General features: G+C 37.7%; 1 pseudogene; it reads left to right on the plus strand.

Moving 5' to 3' along the window:
* Positions 1 to 1,440: 1,440 nt before the first annotated feature.
* Positions 1,441 to 11,093, plus strand: LOC138921497 (mitochondrial import inner membrane translocase subunit Tim17-A pseudogene; annotated as a pseudogene).
* The last annotated feature ends 3,666 nt before the right edge of the window (positions 11,094 to 14,759 follow it).

Below are 14,759 nucleotides of genomic sequence, written 5' to 3' on the forward strand. Positions count from 1 at the left end.
TTCTTCATAAATATTGCAACTGTCTGCATCCATATGTTTATGTGTCTTCTCAAGAGCATATATGGTGTTTTTTCCCTCCATTCTAACCAGCTGTCTCTTCAAGTCACAGCTTGTTTACATTTATGCACATTCACACTAGTCTTTTGTTCATGATTTCTTGTTTCATCTTTTTCTATTTTCTGAGCTCATGTTCATAGATATACGAATATGTAAGAAGAAATATACATATTCTGTATCCTTAGAAGCTTTTCTGCAAGAGTATTCGTAGTAGAGTCTCCCAAGCTTTATCTGAAAAATTACTTTATTTTTCTGTCACTCTTAAATCATGGTAACCTAGACATAGAAATCTAGACTGACGCTTCTTTTGTCCCCGTACTTTCAAATTATTATTCCAGGGTCTTCTGAACGGTCTGCCACCAGGAGGGTTCTTTCCTTTTGAAGTGGTCTTTGCTGTCTTTGGATGCTTTAAGCTCTGGTCCTTTTCTTTAGGATTCCGTAGTTTCACAGTGACATCCCTTGATGCAAATTTAATTTTATTTATCCTGCTAAGGAATAAATGTTCTTTCTAAATATGGAGAGTGTTGTTTTTCATCAGTTATGAAAAACTCCCAGACACTGTGTCTTCTAATATTGTCCCTCCTCAAGCTCTCCGGCTTCTGTCTTTCTGGCATTCCAGTGACGGGCCTGTTGACCTCTGCCCTCTCTGTCTCTTACGTCATCTTTCTTAGTGTCATGTTCTGGGAATTTTCTCAGATCCTTCCTCCAGTTCTCTAAGTTTCTTCACGAGGTCTAATCTGCTGATTAGCACATCTATGATGGGTTTTTTTCTATGACTATATATATTTTTTGATGTTACATTTGATTCTTTTTCAAATCTGAATATTTTTATAGTTTTATTTTTGCGTATTTTAGATATCTCATTTAAATCATTGAATCATGCTTAATTTTTTGCTTCTAGGTGATAGTTTGACAGTCTAAAGTTTTTGCTACTCTGATTCTATTTGTTGTTGTCTGCTGTTATCATCTACTGGCAATTGATCACAGTAGACTGTTTCCTTATGTGTTCTGTGTAATTGTAACGTAAGTTCATTTTCAGCACAGTTTTATCTGTGGCAGCCCTGTATAGCCTGAGTTAAGAGCTTGTCGTTCCAGAGATGTTTTTGCATTTGCTTCTGTTAGATACTGCAGGACTGTCACCAGCCTGCAGGCTGGCCCCGTAAAAGGGCACCTAGAGTGGTTGCCCTGTGCCCTGTACTTTAGGTGGGGGCCCGTGGGGTGGCGGTACATTCCTCCTCTTTTCCAAACGTTATTACAAATAAATTTAGAAATTTCTGTCTTCCTAGTATCCCAGGGTGCCCATGGAAGATAACGACAGTGAGGCCTCTTTTCATATGTAATGATCTTGGTTAACTCCACACTGGGTGAGTTGCCCTTCTACTGGGTTAACTGACCTAGGACATATTTTTGTGTTAACGCCTCTAATTGGACATTCCTAGATTATTCATCGTATGCTAAGAAACCTCAATCGGATATGATATTTGGCCTATGGATATAAATGCTCAAGATAGTTAAATATATATAGTATATAGATATGTGTGTATATATATTCACAAGACATACACACACACAAGCACATACTATATAGTGTTTCAACCTCAGTTTACGCCAAAACAGACACGTTTTCTCGTGTCTCTCTGCCAGTGGGTGGATTTTTCTTTTCATACACCTTATCATCAGGTACACTATCCTTGTGCGTACATAAAAATCCAGTCTCCTACAAGACTATATGAACTGGTCCTTAAGTACTTCTCTGGCCTCATCTGCTACCACTGCATTTCTCTTACTTCCATGCATCAATCCACTTAGTCTTCTTTCTGTTTCTCAAATATGTCAAGATTGAGAAACCCTGCTGTTTTGCAGCAACAGAATATCGCTGTTCCCTCTCAAAGAATGTCCTTCCACTGTTGTCGCATAGATCTAGCCCCTTTTTGTCATTCAGACCTTACTTCTCGGCTGCCGGAGCCAAGATGGAGGAGTATGCATGGGAGCCATGCCCCTGGCAAATTGTGGATGACTGTGGGGGGGGGGGCTTTACGATAGGTACTATAGGTGGCGGTATCTTTCAAGCAATCAAAGGCTTTCGCAATTCTCCAGTGGGAGTAAACCACAGACTGCACACGAGTTTGACAGCTGCTAAAACCAGGGCTCCGCAGCTGGGAGGGAGCTTTGCAGTTTGGGGAGCTTTCCATGATTGACTCCAGTATGGTTCAGGTCAGAGGGAAGGAAGACCCCCTGGAACTCCATCACAAGTGGTGCCTTAACAGGAGCCATCCTGGCCAGGAGAAATGGACCAGTGGCCATGGTCGGGTCAGCCACGATGGGTGGCATTCTCCTAGCTTTAACTGAAGGAGCTGGTATCTTGTTGACAAGATTTGCCTCTGCCCAATTTCCCAGTGGTCCTCAGTTTGCTGAAAACCCCTCCCAGTTGCCTTCAGCCCAATTACCGTCCTCACCTTTTGGAGACTACCAACAATATCAATAGGACTTCTTTCCCAGGACTTCTTCAACAGAATGAGCTGCAGTTCAAGAAAGGATTTCAGAAGATCGAGTTACAGTCTGTTTTTAAAACCATAGGTGAGACAGCTGTCGCCCAACAGGATATGAAGGGACATTTAGCACATTTTTCTATTTAAAGGAACATGGAAGGGGGGTGTTAAGAGATAATACATTTATTTATTCACACTTGGATTGCATTTGTAAGCAAAGTAAGTGTCTTATATCTTTAAAGGAAATATAATAAGTGCTTAGGAGATACAGGACCACAGGGCAGACAACAGGGAAAGATGCATGTCATTCCTTGAGGACCTCACTGCCTGAATTTGCGTGTTCTGTTAGACAACAAAAACTCCTGGAACTTGCGCTTTCTTTTAAGATAAGTTGCAGGGTTCTGCTTTTCATCCTCACACACTTTAAATAATGCTTTGAAATAATAATAATAATGCTTTAAATGAGTGCTTTGAAAATGGCACTTTTTGTAGTTAGACTCCCCCCTCAGTCAAGGGAGCTCGTGTATGAGAAGAACTGTGCCGAGTCCACATGGATCCTTCTGTAGTGCATACTTTCTGGATTGACAGCTAGGGCGGAACATGCACTCTTCACTTTGGAAGTAAAATACCCTGTGTCTTGGTTTTAAGGATGTCAGATACAAGACTCTCTGTACCTTTGAGGCCACTGTGTCTTCATTCTTCACCATTGGAGCCGTCAGCAGACACAAGTTCCTTCCGGTAGACCCATGTCTACATGAGAAGAATTCACAGAGGGTGGGGGAGCACTGGAGGTTTGATGTTTACTGGGTGCTTGAATAAAATGTTTTAAAAAAAAAAACAATGGTACTCTGCAAGACCTGGCTACATAGGGCTCAGTGTAAAAGGAACGTGCAAGGCCTCTTATTAAAAGTTTCAGGAAGTGACAGCAGAGCATTAAACCATGTGTCAGCTCTTCTAAGTGTGGGGTTCTGTGCAGTCATACGTGTCACATCCTCATGAAGCCGGCTCTCCTTTCCCTGACTAGCTAGTCAAATGCCTGATTCCACTTAATTTTTCTCTGTCTTATCACTCTGGGATTTTTTTCTTCATGTCAACTACCACTACCTGAAATTATTTATTTGCTTCCTTATTTACTAGCTATCTTCAACTGCTAGAATATAAACTGTGCGGACAGAAACTTCTGTATTGTTCACTGCTCTAGCACCTAGAATGGTACCTGGCTCAAAAAATATTTTGTTTCAATGGGTAAATAATTTAGTCCATTATTTCCAGTGTTACAAATAGCAACCTATTTTAAGGCCAAAGATATGTCAGAATAACTTAACACTATCCCTAGAGCCAGAAAATCTCAAACAACATATGTATTTAATAGATTTAAAAGTAAACCCAAAATCAGAGTTTTAAAAGATTAGCTTGGAAGTAAGAAAAATATTCTTCCCATTCAGATGCTTAAAGATGGATTCTGGGACCAAAAGAAAAAAAAGACCTTAAATGTTTATAGTTTGTTCATTCTATTACAAAATGATATTTGGTGATGTTTATTAGAAAAAATATATTAGCGTAATCTAGGTTTCCAAGAATTTATGAAGACAGATTTTGCTTATTTTTTTGAATACCAATTTTATTTTATTCTCAGTGTTCAAGTAAAGCTCAAACTATCATATGGACTTAAGCAGGTTTTATTACCTTGAAAAAGTCAGTGATATTGATATTTATCATTAACATATTCTCTTGCCACTAGGTTTCACATACCCTTGATCCAAGGACAGGCCATCCACTGTGGTCAGATAACTTAGTGCTAAGTCTCATAAAGAAATGCATTTGAATTCATTTCCGTGTGGTTTCCCTATACTTCTATTTTTTACAACTTCATCAAAAAGTACTTTAAAGTATTTTTTATGAATGTGTAAATTCTCTGGCCTAAAATTACTTTAAATCATTTCTGATTTGTTGTTTGATTAATCTACATTTTTAACTAAGCTTTTGTTAAGTGGTAGCACTTGAGAAATAGATTAATAACAGCGGCAATGCTACTGATTAAAAATGTGGCAGTCCATTGCCCGCTCTATTTCTTATTGCATTTTCTTTTCAAATTTACAATGTAAAGCTTACATCAGTTTTAAAATGCTGCTCTAGCTGTTTAGAATTTTACAATGATGTAACTGGCCAAGTATAGCGGCTTTAATGAAGTACTTGCTATTATACCTATGACAGCTCTTATACCTGTGACAGTTAATATTGCCTCAGGCCTGTGAAATGCAAAGCCATCTTCTGATCATGATCTTGGAGTTTTATCTGTGTAACCTAGTACTTACCATTTTTTTAAATTGTTTTTTTTTTTTAATTGAACATCCATTACTTTGATACAGTCATTGTTACCTCTTTGAATTAACAGGCTTTAACAATAAAGAATTTTCTTTCTGTTTGTTACTCAGCTCTTTATATTTCCTAAAGGTGTAGTTTTGTTGAAATAACCTATCAATGGGTCTTCTGGCTAGTTGTGTTCAATGAATAAATGATAGAATGTTCTAGTTGTAAGTGCCCTTAAAGATGATTGAGTCTAATGGCTGTGCACATCTCCAGCCATTCTTCCACCACACCTTGTCCTGGCAGACATTACTAATTGATTACCATCTCCTTTCCTAATGGGTTTCCAAGCAGCCTGAGAATCTTCCTCAACACAATATTGATTTTGTACAAACTAGTAAGTCCTAGATTCTTGTCCTGTCCTCTCATTATATAGATGAGGAAACCAAATCCCAGACATTTTAAATGATTTGCTAAAGCTTACAAGACCAATTAATTAATGGCTGAGCTGGGACAAGAAAATAAGTCAGCTGACTCCCAATTAAATCCTCTTGCTCCCAGCACTGGTAACTTTGGTGAATTTTTCTGCTCTAGTAATCTTTTTATTCAGCTGCCTTTTAAATAATCTTAAAATGGACTATTACCAATTTTGAATCTTATCTTTGTGCCAGGGGAAATTAGGCTAGGCCACCAAGTTGGCCCTCTCAAGTAGATTGTCATCATCTCTGGGGGAGCTTCTCTGTTTGTTTCTGACTCTGCTACCCACGGCAGCCCCAGTTCTTCCAAGCCTGCCCCCCTTGGAAATAGCCCTGCGAAATCTTACTCAGCATACTTTGCATTCCAATTTATACCATTCCCAGAAGAGATTTTAGCCACGAATATTTCTTCTGTTTACAAATTTCATTCAAAGCATGTCAGTACCAACTACCTTTCTGCAAAAATGCCAAGGATTTGAAGATGGATGCCTGGGTAGGGAAGCTCAATGGCAGTTTTAGAGTTGCCCTGATTTTTGTCATGTCCTAAGAAGATTGGAATAGGTCCAACTAAATATTACAATAAATACTGTATATAAGTTTTCTCAGCAAGGATCTGTTTTTCATGGAACCACAGAAAAAGCTGGGCATCAATCTTCATTATGTATTTTGTATGTATCAGCTGCTCCACTGCAGATTGGGAACAAATTCATACTCTAAGGATTCTGACAGTTTACAAATTATGCTGTTATAAATTTGATTCTCTCTGGACCAATGAGCTGAAAGTTCTACCAAGTTTCTTTCTGAGTCATGTGAACTCATGATTCAACCAACCCGCCTCAGTTGTCAGACTTGAGTGCTGTGAAGATATTATCTGTCTTGGTCTCTGAGCATGTTTTTGTATAATAGGCCTTACTTTAAAATCACTCAGTTGCTGCATTTCACTGAGATGCATTTTCCACCTTTTGAATTGCTATTAGTTGTACAGACCAATTTGTAGCCTTGATTTTTCCAATCTTTTTGACCCAGCTGCTAGCTAAACTTCAGATTTTTTTTGAGCTGTCATACTTGTTTCCTTTGTTTGGTTTACTCTGCCAGCGGCAGTGGAAGTGAAGCTTATTTTTACTGTAATTTTAGAGATGACTCTGGATCAGTCCCTATAAAAGTATACCGTGGGGGTGCTAATGTTCAAAATTAAAGAACGTTAATTTTCTTGAATTTTGAAATTAAAGTTAATTTTGAAATTTAAAAACATCATTGCAATTCTCCAGGTGGTTGTGCCTTTCCTGAGGTGGGAATAGGGAGTAGGGATGGTGCGATTGCATATAATTTGAAGACAGGCAGTACCTTTGTTTCATTACCCTGATTTATTTTGGGGACCATTTATAAAGTATTTTAAGCTTCATTTAGCGCTATAGGAGTATGAGAGGTTTTTATGGTTATACAGAGGTGTTATGGGAAATGTACTGAGAGCTCAGGAAAGCCCAGAATGGAGCTGATGTATCTCGTGAGTCTCTCCTCTGCCTTCGCGCTAGCCTGGGGTGGGGGGTCCTGGGAGGTGTATGTATGTGCCTTGCTCCGAGGCTGAACACAGAAGGCTGGAGGGTCTACGCAGGAGAGAAGCACCAGCTTTACAGTTAGAAGTTAAAGGACTCTTCTTATATATGATAGGGATGTTATAAATTTTTGATGAATCAAAAGTTGCTTGGGAATATAGATTTTAATTTACTATCAAGGTGTCACCTTTTGTTTTCAGTTTCTTCTTCAGGTTATGTAACAAATAACCCTAAACCTTTGCAGCTTCAAACAATAAACACTTATTGTGCCATACAGTTTCTATGGATCAGGAATCCAGAAACAACTTAGCTGAGGTGTTCTGGTTCAGTGTCACTCAGAGATTGCTGTCATTTGAAGGCTTGACTGCAGCTGGCCAGTCAATGCTGGTTGTCAGTCAGGCTGTATTTTCTCTTCCTGTGGAGCTCCCTATTAAGCTGCTTGAGTGTCCTCATGACGTGGCAGCTGGTTTCCAGAGCGAGTGATGTGGGAGAGGCAGGCAGAAGTCCTAATATCTTTTATTAACTAGCTTCAGAAGTCATGCTCCATCATTCCACAATAATAGTTACATAGGTTATTCAGTGGGAGCTACACAAGGGCATGAGTACCATGAGGTGGGATCATTGAGGGACATCCTGCAGGCTGCCTCCCACAGCTCTGAATAAAAATCATGTTTGAGGTAGATTTTAATGAAAACGATAGCTTTTATATTCATACGGATGGGATGTGTAGGTTGACTCATGACTGGTTTTCAGTGTTTGTGTATATCTGTGTTTACTGTAACTGGCCTATAACATGTATTCATTAACTTCTATTTTAAAGCACACTTGTATCTTGGACTATGATTAGATTATCTGATGGTATTTATCATTCTTACAGAATAAAAGCTACCAACATGAGACAACAAAAATTAGGGTTGCGGTTGTCTTCATCATCTTTGTGAAACCCACTGAAATATTTAGCTACTTTAGAAGAGATGGGTTATTGGATTAGCTCCTCGTTTTGTGTCGAATCACCACATACAATATTTTTCACAATTGCTGTTGCTTATGAAAAGAGAAAACCATTTTCTGCTACAGAACCACAATATAAATGAGAAAATATTGAGCTGAAATGGGAAAATAACATTATAAATATAGCTCAGGAAATGCAAGTCAGAAATCCAAAATAAGTTCAGTGTATGCTGAAAATGTTAGCATTTTCAATGTATTTAAAGATAATTATATTGCAAACATAATACAATTTTAACCATTGTTTCCCAGTTGAAAGGCTTAGGGATGCTTATTTAAGTCACTAGAAGAGATGTGTGTTGTTGTTTTGTTAGCATCAGAACTTATACAAATAATAAAATGAATAGTTTTCACTATTAATTACTTACTATTATTTACCCTAGGCAGGTTACCAAATAGCACTTTTTAGGTTATTATCTTTTAAGTTTTTTTAAGTGAGCAAACAAAGCACTCTTCTGCACTGATGTTGAGAGTAAAACAAGACATCTTTCTAAATGGAAATTTGTAGACATGTGTCAAGAGGCTTAATAATGTCCACACATTATAGGTAATGAGTAACCCTACTTCTAGAATTGTGTTATAAGGAGATAATTGGAGAGGAAGTCGAAGATATATATGTTCATGGCAGCAATAGTATTATTAAAAATATTGGAATAATAATCAGTAGGCAAATGACAAAATAAATGACACTGTGTTCTCATTACATTAGCACACAGGCTAAACTGTTATAACTGAAAGACCAACCTCAACAGAGAAGTTAATTTCAATAAATTTCAGTATTTCAGAGGTACTAACCCTGTGGCTGTGCACCAGAAGATGATCAGGGAGCTAGGTCTCCACTCTCTTTCTCTGTTAATTTGAAGACTATACTCTTTACGTAGTTTCAGCCGACTCACCATCACCAAGACCTTGGGCCAGACTATGGAAATGGGGAAAAAGGAAAAAGAAGGCAAGCAGCTTTCCTTTAAGAAAATGACCTAGAAGTGAAATACCTTATTTCTGCTCACATTCTAATGGCCAAAACTTAATCACAAGGTCACACTCAGGTAAAGTTAGGATGTCAAGGGCTATACCCTGAATTGTGAGAGTGAATGAAATATGAAAGTGGCCATATATAACCTTTAAATATTATCTTAAGTGAAAGAAGCCACTTTTAAAAGGCCACATACAATATGATTCCATTTTTATAAAGTGTCCGTAATAAGCAAATCCATAGACGCAGAAAGTGGATTAGTGGTTGTCAGGGGCTAGGGGAAGGAAGGACTGGGAAGTGACTGCTAACGGGGATGGAGTTTCTTTTTGGAGTGATGAAAATGTTCTAAAATTAGATAGTGGTAGTGGTTGCACAACTCTGTGAATGTACTAAAAATCACTGAATTATATACTTTAAAATGATGAATTTTATGGCATGAGAATTATATTTCAGTAAAGCTGTTATTAAAGAAAAAAATGTTCCAGTGCAAAAAAGGACAACAAGGAAACTTTCCTTTCATAACCCTTGCATGGACAGAGGGGAAATGCCCTACCCCAGGAATTTAAAACCAGAAGTCAGCCCTTACATGGGCTTCAGCCTGAATTCATGCCACCTGTGTCTGTAGAAATCTCCAGCTGAAGACTTTTTCTAAAGTGGTTCCAGTTCTACAGCAGCCCCCAGGTGTCTAAAATTCCAGGAAAACGAGCAGTTCACAGTCCAAATCACAAAAAATACAAAGGTACTAGGGCACCATGAACAAAAATCAAGTCAATAAAACACAAGATAGCAGTAACGGCCCTGCAGAGATTTCAGGTGTGGGGTTTGTTAGACAAATATAGAATAACCGTGGTTGATATATTTTAAAAATAAAAGAGGATTTTGAAAATACAAGCAAGGAGTAGCAGATTTTTTAAATAATTATCAAATTCTAGAAAAGAAATATATGATAAATTAAGTTTACAATTTAGTTCTATAGATTTATCAGCAGATTTGACTTACAGTTAATGTACTGGAGGACAGATATGAGCATGTTATCCTGAACAAAGTCTAAAGAAACACAAAGACAAAGAATATGAGAGATCAGGATATAAGAGAGGTTAGGATAAGAAGTTTGATATACTTCAAATCAGAGCTCTATAAGGAGAAAATAGAGGGAATGGGGAAGAGGCAGTATTTGAAGATCTGATAACTGAAAATATTCTAGAATATTTGAATCCACAGCTTTAAGAAGCCCTAAGCGTCCCAAGCAGTATAAGTAAGACGATATCCACCCTAAACACATTGGTGTGAAATTGCGTAACAACAAAGAGAAGGAGAAAATCATAGAAGCAGTTTAAAAGGGTGGAAGAAGAAATCATCTTCAAGGCAAGAGCAATTAGACCTACAGCTTATTTCTCAACAGAATCCAGAAGAGAATTGAATTATATCCTCAATATGCTGAGAGAAAATACACATCAATTTATAATTCTATACCCAGTGAAAATATCTTTCAAGAATGAGAGTAAAATTCTGTCAGTTGCTCAAAAGTTCTCTGAATCTCACAATGCAACAGAAAAGGTACTTTGTTCAAGTAGTTGCAACAGAGAGCATACTCAAAGGAAGTCTCTCTCTGAAAATGAAGAGAGGATTTTACAGAGGGAAAGAGACAAAAGTGGCCAAGCGCCAGCTGCAAGGTTGGTGGGTGTTGGTCAGACAGGTGTTGCAATCTTGCAGAAATGAGTTTTTTCCTTGCAGTTTGGCTGTTGCAGGCCATTACCTCCTTTTCTAGGAGTTGTTGGCTCAAAGGAGGAATTTAGAGGGAGTGGGTTAGTTTCTCAGTACCAGAGAACAAGGGAGTAGGTGTAAGTTCAGAGCAGAAAGTGTTTACGGTTCTCCACAGTCCCTCCTCTTGAACAAAGCACACAAGAGTCCTATACCTGCCAACCTGAATGGGCCCATTGAGACAAAAGGAAAGTTATTAGAATGGGGGTCGATTTTAGGGTTAAAGTTTCTTTTTGCTTCTGTTCTGAGATAATGTTCTGAGATCATTTGTTTTGAAAGTATGTTGCTGCTTAGCTGAATGACCCTAAGAAATTACAGTAGTCCCCCCCTCATCCATGGTTTCAGTTACCTGTGATCAACTGTGGTCCAAAATGGTTTCAGTTTCCGTGGTTTCAGTTACCTGCAATCAACTGTGATCCAAAAATGTTAAATGGAAAATTCTAGAAATAAACAATTCATAAGTTTTAAAGCGTGTGCTGTTCTGAGTAACGTGATAAAATCTCACACCACCCTGCTCCATCCTGTCCAGGACATGAATCATCCCTTTGTCTAGCCTATCCATTCTGTGTACACTACCTGCCTGATAGTCACTTAGTAGTTGTCTTGGTTATCAGAACAACTGTCGTGGTATCACAGTGCTTGTGTTCAAGTAACCCTTATTTTACTTCATAATGGTCCCAAAACGCAAGAGTGGCGATGCCGGCAATTCGGATATGCCAAAGAGAAGCCGTAAAGTGCTTCCTCTAAGTGAAAAGGTGAAAGTTCTCAACTTAATAAGGAAAGAAAAAAAATCATATGCTGAGGTTGCTAAGATCTACAGTAACTTCTATTACCAGTATATTGTTATAATTGTTCTATTTTATTATTAGTTATTGTTGTTAACCTCTTTCTGTGCCTAATTTATAAATTAAACTTTATCATAGGTATGCATGTACAGGAAGAAACAGTATATATAGGGTTCGGTACTATCCACGGTTTCAGGCATCCACTGGGGGTCTTGGAAGGGATCACCTGTGGCTAAGGGGGATACATTTAATGAGAGGGATTCCTACCAAGAGGCAGAGCAGGTGAATGAACAACCTTTGGAGGATTGTTCAGAGCCAAGACTGGGTTTCTGTCAGGACTATCCAGAAGCAGCAGCCCCAGCCCCCTCCACCCACGGCAGAGTCCATCCCAGAAGTCAGGACCAGCTAGTCCACGCAGAAGATAGTTTGGTTGGCTTCACATCAGAAAGGTTCTGAGGGGATGTACATGCAGCAGTCATCTCTAAGGACTGTACACGAACCCCCAATGGGATGCTAAGATGGAGGCAAAGTTGTCTTGGCTATTTAGGTCCTTACAATTCCCTATGAATTTTAGAATTAGCTTGTCAATTACAAAAAGCCTACTGGGATTTTGATTGGGTTTGTGTTGACTCTACAGATCAATTTGGGAAAAATTGATATCTTTAGCAATAAACCCATAAACACGGTATATCTCTGCATTATTTAGTCTAATATTTCTCTGCACTGTTTTGTAGTTTTTAGTGTACAGATCTTGCACATCTTCTGTCAAATTTATTCCTAAATATTTTATATTTTTGTTGCTATTTGTTAACGGAATTTTTCTTAATTTCCGGTGGTTTGTTTTAGTATGTAGAAATGCAATATATTTTCATATACTGATCTCAAAAAAGGCAACCTTGCTAAATTCATTTATTTTAGTAACTTTTTTGTTGTTGATTCCTTTGGATTTTCTACATACATAACCATGTTATTTGCCAACTGCAAAAGTTTTAATAGACAATATAGTTGTATATCTTTATGACCCAAGGAAAGTGAAGGGTTTTTTTAAAACCAGTTAAAGAAAATGCAGACCATAAAGGAAATTATAAATATATTTGACAAGTTAAATTTCATAATTTTGATTCATGAAAAGATAAAGAAGTTAAAAAAGAAGCCCCACACTGATAGAAGATATTTACAGTAAATCTACCTGGCAAAGGCTTAGTATCTAAATTGCGCTGCCCAGTAGGATAGCCACAAGCCACTGTGGCTTTGAGCACTTGAAATGTGGCTTGTCTCAATTGAGATGTCTGTAAATGTAAAATACACACCATATTTCAAAGACTTAGTACCAAAAAAAAAAAGAACGTACAATATCTTCTTAAGAATTTTTATATTGAAAACATGTTGAAATCAAAATATTTTCAGTTAAATTGAAATACATAACTAAAATTGATTTCATTTGTTTCCTTTCACTTTTTTAATGTGGCTGCTAGAAAACTTTTAATTATATATGTCTCACATAAAAGCAGATACTCAAATGGCCGATAAATATATGAAAAAGGGGCTCACACTCTTAATCAAGAAAGTGCCAATTTAAACTATAATAGAGTACCATCTTTATCTACCAGATTAGCAGATATTTAAAAAAGAAAAACTGGCTAGGCTGCAGTGCACACTCCTCTCCCGCCCCCTGGTGCTGAGAATCTAAATTGGTACCGCTACTTAGGACACAGTTTGTGTTGTCTGTAAAGCTGACTGCACATACCTACCATCCAACACTTCCACTTCCCTATATTTAATAGAGGATCTCTTCTATACATGCACCAGGAGACATGTTAAAAATTTGTTCATAGCAGCATTATACGTAATTTTTAGAAACTGGAAACGAATGGCTAAACTGGTGTATTCATACAAGTATATACAAAGTATATACCTTTTTCAGCTGAAAATGAACTTCAGCTAAGGCATCACTGTGAATGAATCCCAAAAGCACATTAAAGAATGAAGCAAGTCAGAAAAGAAAGCATACAATATTCCATTATATTAAATTCAAAATCAGGCACAATCAAGCTACTGATTTTTTAGGAGTACGTGTATAAATAGTATCATAATAGAGAAAGACAAGGGCATAATTAACACAAAATTAACGATGGTGATTATCTGTGGGGCCAAGGGAGGGGATACAATCAGGAAGTGGCCCAGAGACAGCTTCTAAAGTCTGATAATGACGTCATTCTTAACCTGGTTGGTGAGTAAATCGGTGATTATCTTATTGTTCTTTAAAGTGTACATAAATATTTTCTAAAACTCTTTGTATGATAAATTTTAACAAATTAACACAGGCTGTACGACAACTATAATATGAACCTAATTTTATTTGCACACACACACAAAAACTAGATTGTTAAATATGTATGGGAAAATAACTCTAAGTACACCAAAATCTTTATTTCATGATGATGGGATCCATGTGGATAAGTGGTTGGAGTTTGGAAATTGAGGGTGCAGGGCAGCTTTGAGCGTTGAGCTACTTTCTAATAGAGTCAGCATTCTATTAATTGTGCTTATCAAAGATATAAGCAGGATTATATCACTAGAGACCTAAACAGGCAAGTTCGAGTATTTTTAGGGAAGTTTTAGATGGTTCCTAATTCTTTTGCACATGTAGAGAGTCATGATTAGTCATTTCAATGTGCATAAATCTCCTAGAAGTGGAATACTTTTTGTATATATACAGCAGCAAGTATGTTTAATAGAGTATTATTTGGGGTCAGCCCCGTGGCCAAGTGGTTAAGTTCGCGCGCTCCACTTCCCGCGGCCCAGGGTTTCACTGGTTCAGATTCTGGGCGTGGACATGGCACCACTCGTCAGGCCACGTTGAAGCGGCGTCCCACATGCCACACCTAGAAGGACCTACAACTAGAAATACACAACTATGTGCTGGGGGGATTTGGGGAGAAAAAAGCAGGAAAAAAAAAATGAAGATCGGCAACACTTGTTAGCTCAGGTGCCAATCTTTACCAAAAAAAAACCAGAGTATTATTTTTATTACTATGTAATTGTTCTTAGGATACATTCTCATACTTGGGTCACATTTCTATGATGGAATTAACGGCATCACATGTATTATCTTAGTACCAGTAAAACTTGAACTGTGCATTTAGTAAATGATAATACCCCTCCTCCCTGGAAGGGTTCATGTCTAACAAATAGCAGTTTATCATCAATAAACGTGGTGTATTTGCCCTTTGGATTTTTAGATTATGAGGAATCATAAGCTGAGGCTCCTGAGTGTTTCCATTAACTTTGCATCATCATTTATTTATTTATTCACAGGCCACCTTCTCTTGTCTCTTGCTATTTATTCA

The sequence above is a fragment of the Equus caballus genome, chromosome 30 (genome assembly GCF_041296265.1).
Source record: "Equus caballus isolate H_3958 breed thoroughbred chromosome 30, TB-T2T, whole genome shotgun sequence".
In the NCBI taxonomy this organism is placed as follows: domain Eukaryota; kingdom Metazoa; phylum Chordata; class Mammalia; order Perissodactyla; family Equidae; genus Equus; species Equus caballus.